This window comes from Kogia breviceps, chromosome 17 (genome assembly GCF_026419965.1).
Source record: "Kogia breviceps isolate mKogBre1 chromosome 17, mKogBre1 haplotype 1, whole genome shotgun sequence".
Classification (NCBI taxonomy): domain Eukaryota; kingdom Metazoa; phylum Chordata; class Mammalia; order Artiodactyla; family Physeteridae; genus Kogia; species Kogia breviceps.
In genome coordinates, this window is record NC_081326.1 from 62315268 (window position 1) to 62329433 (window position 14166).

Consider the following 14166-nt stretch of genomic DNA (forward strand, 5'->3'; position numbering starts at 1 on the left):
TAGAGTGATGGGGTGGGAGTGCATAAGTGTGGGGAGAGATGGCCGCTTTCGATGAGAAAGGTCAGGGAGAAGCTGGAGGAGGTGATCTTTGAGCTGAGCGCGCGCGCGCGCACACACACACACACACACACACACACACACACACACACACACACCTGGGGAGTTTTCCACACAGAGAAAACAGCCACTCTGCACACTAAAATGTTGCCTGCCATTTCAGTAAACAAAGAATGTTGACTTCTATTCCAGTAAACAGGGAATGTTGCCTCTTAGCCACTGCAGCCACCCAGATGGTGTGCCCTGAGGAGAATTCAGGGCGGAGAATTCAGGGCGGAGGAAAACAGCATACTGGCCCTAAATAGTTAAGGTGCATATCTAAGGAATAATTTCAATGAGCCAGATTATTGCACCTTCCCATACATAGAAAAGCACTAAAATCATTACCTTGAGATGTATCTTTTTTGCAATTAGCAGTTATCTTTTGACATTTGACTACATGGTTTTTTTGTTTGTTTCAGCAAAAACTCCTGTATATCTCGGCTTCTCCCTTACCTCTTTGGAGCAGTTCCTCAGAGCTATCTGAGAGGCTATGTCCTGGGCTATAGTCCTCAGTAAATTCCTCGAATAAAATTTAGCTTACAACTTTTAGGTTGTGTGGGTTTTCTTCAGTCAACAACTCCAACTGGCTTGCAGCTTGGAGGAACTGAAAGCAGAAATGATCATGACTCTTAATCTAGTTTGTTGGGTAGGACCTAAATTACAAATAGACAAAAATCCCTCTTGTTTTTAAAAGAATCTAACAAAGGATACAGAGTAGAACTTTTCCTGTTGTCTTTAGATATAGGACTGTTGGGCTGCACCCTGCAGGCCTGCAAGCCCTGCACTTGCCCAGCTTCAAGACCAAAGAAAGAGTCCAGAGACAGCCACAGAGACATCAAAGGTTTAATGGATAGGGGGAGCTTACACAGCTGAAGCAAGGTCCTGGAGCGACAACTCACCGTGTGTGGCAGACAGTGGGCAAGATATGGCAGCAGTCTTTGCTACCTGGGGGAGAGAGAGGTTACCAGTTATAGGGGGAATTGATGTCAGGCTGGGTTATCGGTTACCAGGGAAACTATTGGAGGAGCATGCCCCTCACCGCCCCTTTGATAAACTACCCTGGGGGAAATGTTCTGATCTAAAGATTAGAACAATCACCAGCTGGGTCATGGGGTAGGAAGGTCAGTCGTGTGAGTAGGGTGTAGGTGAAGTACATACTGGTCCAGCAGGGGATGTACAGAGACAAGAGAACAGTCATCTTGATTGGCCTGATCATATAAGGACCTACGGTTTAAGATGAGGCCATCCAATAGAGACCACTAGGAACACACCTATAGTCCAGAAGGTTAGATTTCTTAACTCGCTGGGAGGGAGACTGCACTCCAGAGGAAACTGAACCATCTCACCAAACTAAAGAGAATACCATTATTGGATTATAAGGAAGGCTTGAGCTGCGGTATAATTTAAATGAAGCAGTGTTTTGATAGGCTCAAAACAGAGCAGAGCTGTCTGTAAAAGTGTTAACATCAGGCCTAAGCCTGAGATGAAAAGCAGACCCAGGGTCCTCTTTCCTTAGAAATCTCAAAATTAAGATAAGTGTGGGGCTTCCCTGGTGGCGCAGTGGTTAAGAATCCGCCTGCCAATGCAGGAGAGACGGGTTCGAGCCCTGGTCCCGGAAGATTCCTCACGCCGCGGAGCAACTAAGCCCGTGTGCCGCAACTACTGAGCCTGCGCTCTAGGGCCCACGAGCCACAACCACTGAATCCCGCGTGCCTAGAGCCCGTGCTGCACAACAAGAGAAGCCACCGCAATGAGAAGCCTGCACACTACAACGAAGAGTAGCCCCTGCTCGTCGCAGCCAGAGAAAAGCCTGCGTGCGGCAACGACGACCCCAAAGCAGCCAAAAATAAAAAATAAATAAAAATAAAATTTAAAAAATATACAGTACTCGTATCATTAAAAAAAAAATAAGTGTGGAATGTGGGTCTGAAAACTCCTTATCTAAAGCTTTGCACCTGGATTTAAAATTCTGTGTCAAAATGACCCGTATGCCTCAGGTCCTTCAGCAAGAATGCGGTGTTCCATCCACACTGACTTCAAACAGCAAAGTTTCTGCCAATCTGTTATTTTAGAGAACACTTCTTAGCACCATGTCCTTGACATTAATTAACAACAGCATTTTTTACGGAACAAAAAGGCACTAAATATTCCATAGTCTAATGAGACAATACAATATTCGGGGACCTAAGGAATATGAAGCATAGTAAATATATGAAGAAACGTCTCACCCGTACAAAGCTGGTGGGAATGTAAATTGGTACAACCTTATAAGATCATTTTGATATAAAAGAAAAGCTAGTACGTTGTATAAATAGATATTTAGAAATCTCGCCTAAGTTTCCTTCTCTACATCACCCATTTTCTTTTCCCTACTACCCATTGCATCCAAGGTACAGTGAGAAAAAAATGGGTTATCTACCTTAGGTGGAGAGCTAAATAAGGTTTCTCTGATGAAATCATAAGTAAGGTGCGTGAGAAAAAAAAACAAGGATAAAACAACATACATCCAGTGTTTGTCAGTATTTATTTCTGGGTTGTGCTCTAGAATTCACTGAGTGTGTGCTCTGGAATTCAACTTCAGGGTTTAGAAACACAAGCTTAAATTGTGGCTATGCCACTTATTAGCAATATCATGTTTTTAAAATGAAACCTCAGGACTTCCCTGGCGGTCCAGTGGTTAAGACTCCACGCCCCCCACAGCAGGGTGTATGGGTTCGATCCCTGGATGGGGAACTAAGATCCCGCATGCTGCATGACGCAGCCAAAAATAAAATAAAAATCTCTCTGGGGCTTTCCTGGTGGCGCAGTGGTTGAGAGTCCGCCTCTGATTCAGGCGACATGGGTTCGTGCCCCGGTCCAGGAAGATCCCACATGCCGCGGAGCGGCTGGGCCCGTGAGCCATGGCCGCTGAGCCTGTGCGTCCGAAGACTGTGCTCCGCAACGGGAGAGGCCACAACAGTGAGAGGCCCTTGTACCGCAAAAAAAAAAAAAAAAAAAAAAAACCTCTCTGTATCTCAGTCTCTTCATCTGTAAAATGGGTGGGCAGGAGGTAATTCATAGGATTGTTGTGAAGATGTACAACAGACAAATTCATGTCTAGTGCTTGAAGCAGTATACTTATTACAATTATCTTTGCACTTATTTCTCCTTTTGAAATGTTTAAAATGAAAATGTATCTATCACTTTTGTAATTTAAACAAGTTAATCGGTAAGAGTGCTTGTCTGCCTTGAAATTGTCCTACCTTAATGACAGAGCAGTGTTTCCAAATGAGAGTGAGTATAAGGGTCACCAGTGAGAACTTGGCCCATCCCCAGGGATTTCAAGTTTCATAAGCTTGAGGTGGTGCTAGAAATCGGCATTTTCAAAAGCCCTTCCCCCTCCCACCATGTGATTCTGATGCAAGTTATCTGCAGACCATTCTTTGAGAACCATCAGACTAGATGGACATTCAGGATTTTCCCGTTTCTCTTTATTATAAAATCACTCTATATTGTGATAAACTGTTCTGGGCCTAAAACACAAAGGTGTTTAATTCTTAGCTATCTTAAATAGAGGACTTCCCCAGTGCTCCAGATAGCCTGCTCTAGAATTCAATCACTAAGCTTGTAAGAAAGTTCCTGTGCTACTGTCATCACCACAAGCCGTCATGTAAAAACATGCAGGTAATGATACCAGGCTACATTCTAGGAAAAAATGTGGAGGTGGTAAGGAAACAGGCGCTCTCATGAATTACTGATGAGCATATATATTGGTACCCCTCCAGCAGGCAATTTGGCAATATTTAAATTCATTTCTAGGAATTTAAATTTTAGGTACACTCAAACTTTTTTTTTAATGTGCAGGGATAATCATTGCTGCATTTTCTGAAATAGCAAAAGACTGGAAATAGCTGAATATCTGTCAATAAGAAACTGATGAAATAAACCACTTTATCCATATAATTGAATACTATACAAACTTTATTGGAAAAAAATAATTTTGTATGGCCCCCACATGGAATAATCTCTAATAACATACAGCATTAATACAAGAGTAACAGTACAACACACATGCTACGCCATTACACAGATGAATTGTACAGAAGGCACACACAAAAATATACACACAGTATTTGCTTGAAACAGTGGTTACCTTCGGGAAGGGAAACTCAGAGACTGGGAGACAGGAGTGGGAAGGAGGTGTTTCATTGCATATCCTTTTGTGCCTTTTAAATTTTATTCCAATTATATGTACTATGTGTTTTTAAGTTAACTTTAAAAATATGTAGAAAGGAGGTTTGTTCAGAAAGGAATAGGTTCAATGTCAACATCTTCAGAAAGATTGAGAAATAGAAAAGATAACCTCAACAATGTCTCTCCCGTTGTAATTGAAATATATTTCCTATTGTTTCTCTAAAAAAAAAGAAACTGGAGGGAGACCAACAACGGAGAACACATCATTGCCTGGTGATAAGCTCAGCACCGTGCTGCTGAGTGATGCTGACAGACAGGGAACTGATGATTTAAATATCTTTCTGTCACAACAGTTATATAGGAACACCATCCTAGTGGGATGTCTGCCACGTTAGTGCCTTCTATCTTCAAGAAATCCAAAGCACATTGCAAAGATGTAATTACTCTTTATCTTAACTAGTAGGCGGTTTTGTTAGCCCCATCTTGCAGATGAAGAAGCTATGGCAAGAATAATAGTTTATCTCTGTTATGGCTGGCAGAACCAGTACTATATTTGTAGTCCTAAGCCTGGGAAATTTTTTTTATTTGGGCACACCGGGCTGGGAAACAAGAGGATTAGTAAATAGCACATAAAGCGTTTCCCATTTGTTATTCTGATTAGTGCACGTGTGTGTGTGTGTGTGTGTGTGTGTGTGTGTGTACGTACTAAAGAGCCTTCTTCTACACACTGTAAAGGAATCAACCTGGATTCCAGTCCTGCCTCTGTCCTCTGCTGATTGTGTGACCATGGGCAAGTAACTAGCCTTTTAGCTGACTCATCCAAATGGGAAAATAGTATTACCTGCCACCTACATCGAGGTTGTTGATTGTTTGTTTTAATTGAGAGCCTGCTGTTTACCAAGCTCTGTACTTGTGCTTTCTGGCATCATCTCTCTCTCTCTCTCTCTTTTTTTAAAATAAATAAATGTATTTATTTATTTTTCGCTGCGTTGGGTCTTCGTCGCTGCACATGGGCTTTTTCTAGTTGCAGTGAGCGGGGGCTATTCTTCGGTGCGGTGCGCAGCCTTCTGTTGTTGTGAAGCACGGGCTCTAGGCGCGTGGGCTTCGGTAGTTGTGGCACGTGGGCTCAGTAGTTGTGGCTCGAGGGCTCTAGGGCGCAGGCTCAGTAGTTGTGGTGCATGCATTTGGACGCTCCGCGGCATGTGGGATCTTCCCGGACCAGGGCTCGAACCTGTGTCCCCTGCACTGGCAGGTGGACTCTCAACGACGGCGTCACCAGGGAAGTCCCTGGGCATCATCCCTCTTAATGTTCACACTAATGTTGCCGAAACTCGGCCTCTGTTCACCGGTGCCACTAGAAACGCAGAGATAGAGTTTTGGGTGAAGCAGAAAAGAATAGCTTTATTGCTTTCAGGCAAAGGGGACCACAGCAGGCTATTGCCCTCAGAACTGTGTGTCCCACCCTGGAGGGGGTAGTGAGCTTTATAGTGTCCAAGGAGCAGGGAGTGGTCAGCTCGTGGACATTTTTCTGATTGGTTGGTGGTGAGGTAATCAGGAGTCAGCATCATCAACCTTCTGGTTCCAATCGGTCTGGGGTCTACGTGTCTGTGGGCAGCATGCAGTTAACTTCTCCCACCTGGTTGGGGGTTTCAGTATCTGCAAAACAGCTCAAAGGCCATGGCTCAGAATATTATCTATAGTCCTTGAGGAAGAACTAAAGGTCCTTGACTTTGTTTAATGGCTAAAGTATTATTATTTTATCTTGCTTGACTGTTTTCCTTTCTGCATTTTCTCACTTCTCTGATTAAATTTATTCTTTGACTGAAGTATTTCTACAGACAAAATGTAGGCGGAGGACAAGGGTGGAGGTCTATTCTGGGAAGGCTTCATAGAGTCCTGCTTGGTTACACTAACCCCCATAGGCAGGTACTATTATTACAGAGACAGAGATTAATTTATCCAAAGTCACATAATTGTGAGTGGTGATTCAAATCTAGGTCTATCTGACTTGAGTCCATCTTTTAAACCACTCTGCTGTACCTCTGTGAAAATAATGAAGGCTTTTTATAAACTCAAAAGCATCTCATAGGTACTGGTTTTATTCTAGTAGCCAACACAAAGGACCAGCACATGGGACTCACTCAGTGTTTCATAGATGATTAAACCAGGCTGGCTGGACCAGAGTTTGTGTAGAAGTATTTGGGGAAAAAAGAATCCCTTTAATATCAAACTTGTCTTGACTAACAATTCTGCAAACCAAAATCATCAGAATAACAATAATCCAACAATAATTATTGCTGTTCATAATATACATTCAATATATATATTCATATACTCATGATTTATATTCATAAGCAGAACAATAGTGAATGATATTCAAGATATGCCTTGAGGAAGGCCTGCAAGGATCTGAAATGCCTTCCCTCTAAATCGAAGAAAAAGCTGCTCAAGCTAATGTCAGTGTTAGGCTGTGACGTGTATTGAAATACAGATTCTTATCAGTTGACCTTGGACCAAAGTCATCACCGATGACATAGACATTCCACTAGAATTAAAGCACAGGAAGAACTCTCAAAGGCCTTCAGTTGGTGATACATCTGGTGAAAGGCACATTAGCCAGGGCCTTGAGCCATTGCAAAGGCACCGAGCCTGTTCCCATAACAGGAAACAACTTATTACCGGTTTATTAAAGGATACAACTCAGGAAAAGCCAAATGGAAGAGATGCATAGGACAAGGTACGGGGAAGGTACTGGAGCTTCCCTGCCTTCTCCGGGCCCACCAGCCTCCCAGGTCCTCGATGTGTTCACCAACCTGGAAACTCTCTGAACCCCTTCATTTAGGGATTTTATGGAGGTCCCATTACGCAGGCATGATTGATTAAATCATCAGCCCTTGTGACTGAACTTGATTCCCAGTCTCTCTCCCCTCGCTGGAGGTTGGGGGGTGGTGATGAAAGTTCCAACCCTCTAATCACAGGGTTGGTGCCTCCGGTACCAGCCCCCAACCTCCAAGAGTCACCGCTTTAACAGAAATTCAGGTGTGGTAGAAAGGGGCTTATGAATAACAAAAGATGCTCCTCTCCTCCCCATCACTCAGGAGATGACAAGGGTTTTAGAAGCTCTGTGCCAGGAACCAGGGACAAAGACCAGGTACATATTTCTTATTATGTCACAATATCACAAAACTGAGGGTTTTGTAGTTAAAAACTTTACGGGTAGATTGTTTTCTGGGAAGGAATAGAGTAATTAGAGGAGGATTTGGGGGAGGGAGGATGTTTTTTGAAGAGACAATAAATTTTACTATCTCCTAGTTTTTGTCCATATCAAACTGTTGTCTGGTCTTTTCATTTAACTTTATATAAAAAAAGCTTTCCCTCTTTCTACAGAGCCTTCATAATTATCATTTTGATGACTAAATAATATTCTGCTAGTGATGTAGTATAATCTTTTGACTATTTTCCTGTTTGTTTTTCAACACTAAATATAGCTTTGATAAAATAAAATTCATATTTTATGACAAGATGAGAATTTAAATGTAAAATTTCTCTCTGCCCTTTTGGGCCTCCTCCCTCCCCTTTAGTGTGTATTGTGCATCTGCATTAACCAGACCTCCTTAGGAGATAACAGTCCATCCTAATCTTTCTGTTTTGGCTGCACTGCATGGCTTGTGGGGTCTTAGTTCCCAAACCAGGGATCGAACCTGGGCGCGCTCGGCAGTGAAAGCACAAAATCCTAACCACTGGACTGCTAGGGAATTCCCTATCTTAATCGTGTAACAGCCACGATGACTATGACTCACTAACTGTCAATAATATGTCATTTGATGTATAACACTTTGTCTCAAAAACTTATATGTGTGCTTTGACCTCTAATGGGCAGAACAGTCCTCAGAGCTTTCGGAAAGACTGCCGGGTTCTAATCCTCAGGTTGGCTCGAATAAAATTTTCCTTTCTTTCTTAGATTGACTATTGATTAATTTTGTGTGTTGACAATTTGAAAATCTTTATGCATATACGTCTTTGTATAAAATTGTTAACTGTTTTTTTCACTAATAGCTAACATTTACTGAGTGTTAACAGTTTGATTGGAATTTTATCCATTAGTCGTTGCAAGAACACATCACCCTAGGAGGTACTTTTATTTCCATTTATAAACGAAGAAACAGGAGACTTCCCTGGTGGTGCAGCCGTTAAGAATCCGCCTGCCAATGCAGGAGACACAGGTTCAATCCCTGGTCCGGGAAGACCCCACACGCCGCGGAATAACTAAGCTTGCGTGCCACAACTACTGAAGCTCGCACGCCTGGAGCCCGTGCTCCGCAACAAGAGAAGCCGCCGCGATGAGAAGCCCGCGCACCGCAACGAAGAGTAGCCCCCGCTCACCGCAACTAGAGAAAGGCCGTACAGCAACAGACCCAACGCAGCCCAAAATAATAATAAAAAATAAAGAATAGAAGGGAAAACATATTTAAAACATAAATAAATAAATGAAGAAACAGCCTCAGAAAAGTGAAGTCACTCGCCACTTGCCAGCAGATGCGTAGGTAAGATTTAAACCCAGGTCTATCTGAACTCAAAGGCGGCGCTCTTTAATTCGGCCCTTCAACAGCTTTTTGTCAAATACTTGTGTCTTACTCTGATCCAGCTGCTATAAGAAAGTTCCATAGATTGGGTGGCTTATAAGCAACAGAAATTTACTTCTCACAGTTCTGGAGGCTGGAAGTCCAAGACCAGGGTGCCAGCAGGACCAGGTTCTGGTGAAGGCCCTCTTCATGTTGCAGACTTCTCCATCACATCCTCACATTGGTGGAAGGGGCAAGGGAGCTCTCCCAGGTCTCTTTCATAAGGGTGTTACCCTCATCATGAGGGTGGAGCCTACAAAAGGCCCCACCTCCTAATACCGTCACATTGGGCAAGTAGGGTTCAGCACTTTGGGGGGAATTTGGGGAAAAACACCAAAAATCAGACCACAGGAGCTTGTTACTGTACCGGGTACTCTTATTTATTTATTTTGCGGTACGCGGGCCTCTCACCGTTGTGGCCTCTCCCGTTGCGGGGCACAGGCTCCGGACGCGCAGGCTCGGCGGCTATGGCTCAGGGGCCCAGCCGCTCCGCGGCACATGGGATCTTCGCGGACCGGGGCACGAACTCGCGTCCCCTGCATCGGCAGGCGGACTCTCAACCACTGCGCCACCAGGGAAGCCCTGTACCGGGCACTCTTGTGCTGTAAACCAAATTGACAAATACTTCTGTCCTCTTAGAGGTTACATCCTACAGGATGTAGAAAGACAGTTGAAAAGGGTAAAAGTAAGAAGTTTAGTAGAAAACTGTTGATAAATGCTAGGGAAAAAAAAATAAAGAGAAGGAGATTTGGATTGGTCAGGAAAGGCTTCACTGTGACCTCAGGAGATATCTGAGTAAAGGTCTTAAGGAGGTGAAAGAGCAAAACAATGTGGATATCTGGGGGAACAGCAGTTCAGGTAGAAGGACCAGCAAAGGCCCAGAAGTGGGATGGTGCCTGGAACGGAGGCGGTACAGCACGGAGACCAGTGTGGCCGAGTGGAGAGGGAGTTGGGCAGAAGTTCAGAGAGAGAAAGGAAGAATTAGACAAGACTTCGTCGTTTACTGAAGGGACCTTGCATTTTATCTTGCTCTTAACTACTGTACCACGCTGCCTCTCAGTAATTCTCTGGAACAGATTTCTAGGAGTGAGATTCTGAGATGAAAGGATACAAACATCCTTATGACTATTATTCCCAGAGATCACCTGATTGTAAAGCTAATCAACAATAGGCTACCAGACCCCTCACTTACACGGCTCTTCCAAGGCTTTCGCTTGATTTTGTGTTCATAATTTTACGTTTTTTGCTTAAAGAGGGCCCCTCAAATTGTATAATCTTCAGGCCCAACAAAACCTCGATCTGCCCACTTACTTCATATTGTCATATTGCTTTTCACCCACAGAAAACTTAGTTAGGCTACAGGGTCATTTCCCTTGAGCTCTTAAAATTGGGCTGAAACCCAATTAGCAATTGTTAAGGCTTAAAGAGATATGCCCGGTCTGGTGTCCTCAGGGGTTTTGTCTTAGGTAGAGCCCTTCTGCATAGAGAGCCCTTAGCTCACAGCCCTTAGCCCTTGGACCCTAATTCAAGTTCAGAGCAATCTGCATAGCATTGAAGAAGAATCAGATCCCCAGCACCTCCAGCTGAGTTCCCAATCAAATTCCTGTTTCCTTGTAGGGACAGGCTCTGGCTCTCAGCCTATCCACAACCCAGATGGCCAATCCTCTTCACCATTCACTGGTAAATGATGAACAGGTTTAGGACACCAGCAAAGCAGGGCCTCAGTGAATTTATCTATCGATAGAATCTCCCAATCAGATAATCTGTTGTTTCTGATTTTGAATTACAAACGGGAGTAGGCACCTTCATTTTTTTAGATTTAGGGTCTGACTCTAAAGGTGTCAATCCAGCCCTACCTGCCCTCCCTCCCTCTCACTCCCGCCAAAACCCTCCCCTCATCTTCCTTTTCTTTCCCTCTGAAAACATGCAGGTGCCGCAAGGGAATGGCCTTTCAGGATCCTGTGACTACAGTTGAGTAACACCAGTAAGTCTTGTTACATATACAACAAGTACTGATTGCTCCCACCAGAAAAGAAGAGGGTCTCAGACTGTGACCTCTAGCATGTGAGCTCCACAAGGATGGAGACTTTGTTTTGTTCACTTTTGTATCCCCAGTGCTTATATCTGTGCCTGATACATAATGGGTGCTCAAGAAATCCTTGTGGAGTGGATGAATTATGATTCATCCTAGAAATGTTCCCTGACCCCCCATCCTAGGTCCATGTTCCTCTATACTGCTTTCCTCTATACTCCTAGGACACCGTACACAAATCACCATCATTGTGCTTAGCTCTCTGTTTTATAATTACTTGTGTGTGTGTGTAGCTGTCTCCTCTAGAGTATAAGCTCCTTCAGGTGGAAGCTGGGTTGTATAACTCTTCACACAAGACGGAAGAAATTTCGTGAGCAAATCCTGGCCTCTCCAACTTCAAAATATATCCCCAATCCAACCACTTTGCAACATCTCCACTATGCTACCCCCCATCCCAACTATTCCTTAGTGATTGAACTTCTGCAGTCGACTTCTAAGTGGTCTCCCTGCTTCCACTGTGCCTTCTGAAGTCTGTTCTCACACAGGAGCCTAAATCAGATCCCAAAACTCCTTTGCTCAAAGCTCCATTGAATTTTATTTTAAGTATGATGGTGAATCTTCACCATGACCTTTGAGGCCCTAGATGATTTGAACCCTGGCTACTTCTGCAACTCATTCCTCCCATTTTCCACCATCATGGAAGTACAAAAGGCACACTTTTTAAAACAAATATTTGGCGCTTCCCTGGTGGCGCAGCGGTTAAGAATCCACCTACCAATGCAGGCAACACAGGTTCGATTCCTGGTCCGGGAAGATCCCACATGCCGCGGAGCAACTAAGCCCTTACTTCACAGCTACTGAGCCTGTGCTCTAGAGCCCGTGAGCCACAACTACTGAAGCCCGCGCGCCTAGAGCCCATGCTCCACGACAAGAGAAGCCACCGCAATGAGAAGACCACACACTGCAATAAAGAGCAGCCCCTGCTCGCCGCAACTAGAGAAAGCCCGTGCACAGCAACGAAGACCCAGTGCAGCCAAAAGTAAATAAATTAATTTTTTTAAAAAACAAATATTTGCTATTCCAAAATGAAAATCATAAGTTATAAATTACAGTTCCAATAAAATCAATATAGTGCCTAATTATCATATAAATGAGAAACTTTAAAAATTGATTTATACTATAATATGAATTTTAACATATAAATGTTCGGGCACAACTACATCAGCAGTTGTAATTAAATAGTCTGCTGCTTGCAGTTACATATAAAGTCATGATGAGTGAAGAGCTACAAGTGCAGACAGATACCCACATGCTATATTTGTAACTCAAACATCACCAGCCACATAGGTTACAGGATTGGCATTGGTTACAGGATTATCCAAAACAGTGGACAACTCAGGAAAGTTCTGAATATAACAAAGGGCATCAAAGGTCACAGATAATTAATAAAAAGATAAATTGAACTTTGTAAAAATAAAATGTTTGCTTAACAAAAAAGTTACAAAGTCAAAAGACAAAGTGGGAGAAAATAGTTTCAAGGTATATCACAGATAAAAGACTAATATCCCCATGTAAATAAAGAACTTGTCAAATCTGAGGGGAAAAAAGACCAAAAACCCAACAGAAAGTGGACAAAATACACAGATAATTCGCCAAAAAATATATTAAATTACCCTAAAACATATTAAAAGATATTCAACTTTTCTCATAATAAGAGAAATGCAACTTAAAACCATACTCAGATACTATTTCTCACCTATTAGACTGGCAAAAATTAGTATCCCTAGAGGTGGAATTTATTACAATAGAAACAATGTATGCATTTACCCTTTAATCTGACAATGTCAATTTTAGTAATTCAACCTGAAGATAAACCTGTAACAGTACCAAAAACAATTGTACAAAAACTTAGATACAAGGTTATTTATTGTGCTATTTGTAACTGCAGCCTATTGGAAGGAACCTAAGTGCCCATACATGGAAGATAGATTGAATAAACTATAATACATTCACACATTAGAATAATATGCAGCTGTAAACAAAGAATAAGAAAGATCTCTACAAAACCATATGGAGTGGTATCCAGGATACCTTGATAAGTGAAAAAGAGAAAGTGCAAAATAGTATAAATATATATAAAGCCATTTTTCATGTAATAAAGAAGAGGAAATAAGAATACATCCACACATACATTAGAAGGAACAAGTACATACACCTTAAATTTACACAATTTTATATGTCAAATATATTTCAATTTTAAATAAAGAAGAAAGAAAATAAGTACAATCTTGCCTCAATGAGTACAGTAGTTGCATTCTAGGAAAATTTAGTGAATGTAAAATCCCTGTAAATATCCTTTATGTTTATATATATGTAAAACAGAATTCAGTTCTAGTTCAGCTATTACAAACAGCGTTTTCATTTACAGGAATATCTTGGTAACATTCAAAAGGGTGTGGGACCAGTTTATACACTACAGGATGCCTACCTAGCATCCCTGCCCCCTGTTCTAAAGGCCAATTGCGCCCCTAGTCATTGCGATAACCCAAAACCATCACGGTATGGGTTGAATTGTATTGCCCCAAAAGATATATTAATGTCCTAACCCCCAGTACCTGTGACCATGACCTTATCTGACAATAGAGTCTTTGCAGATGTAATTAAGTTAAAATGAGGTTAGACTGGATTAGGGAGAGCTAAACTACTGCATTAGCAATGACTTGGTGTCCTTATAAAAAGAGAAAACAGACACAGACACACACAGGGGAGAAGGCCATGTGAAGACAAGGGCAGAGATTGGAGTAATGCATCCACAAGGCGAGGGACACCAAGGATTGACAGCCACCCCCAGGAGCTAGGAGAGAGGCAGGGAGCAGACGTTCCTTAGAGCCTCCAGAAGGAACCAACCCTGCCAGTACCTTGATTTCAGACCTCTGGCCTCTGGAGATGTAAGAGGATACATCTGGGGTGTTTTCGGCCACCCAATTTGTGATCCTTGGTGACAGCAGCCCTGGAACCAAATACTAAGCTCCCACACAGTGCAATGAGTACACCGTGGGGAACCTGTCCTTGTGCCTCCCTGCTGCCCAGCGTCCAGTTCCCTGCTCACACAGCATCCCTCGACAGTGCCTTCCCTAAACCCCTTAATCAAAGTATCACCCCACCCCCATTGTTCTCGTCCCTTTACCCTGCCTAAAATTTCCTTCACTTTTCATTACCTAACATGATATCATTTATTTA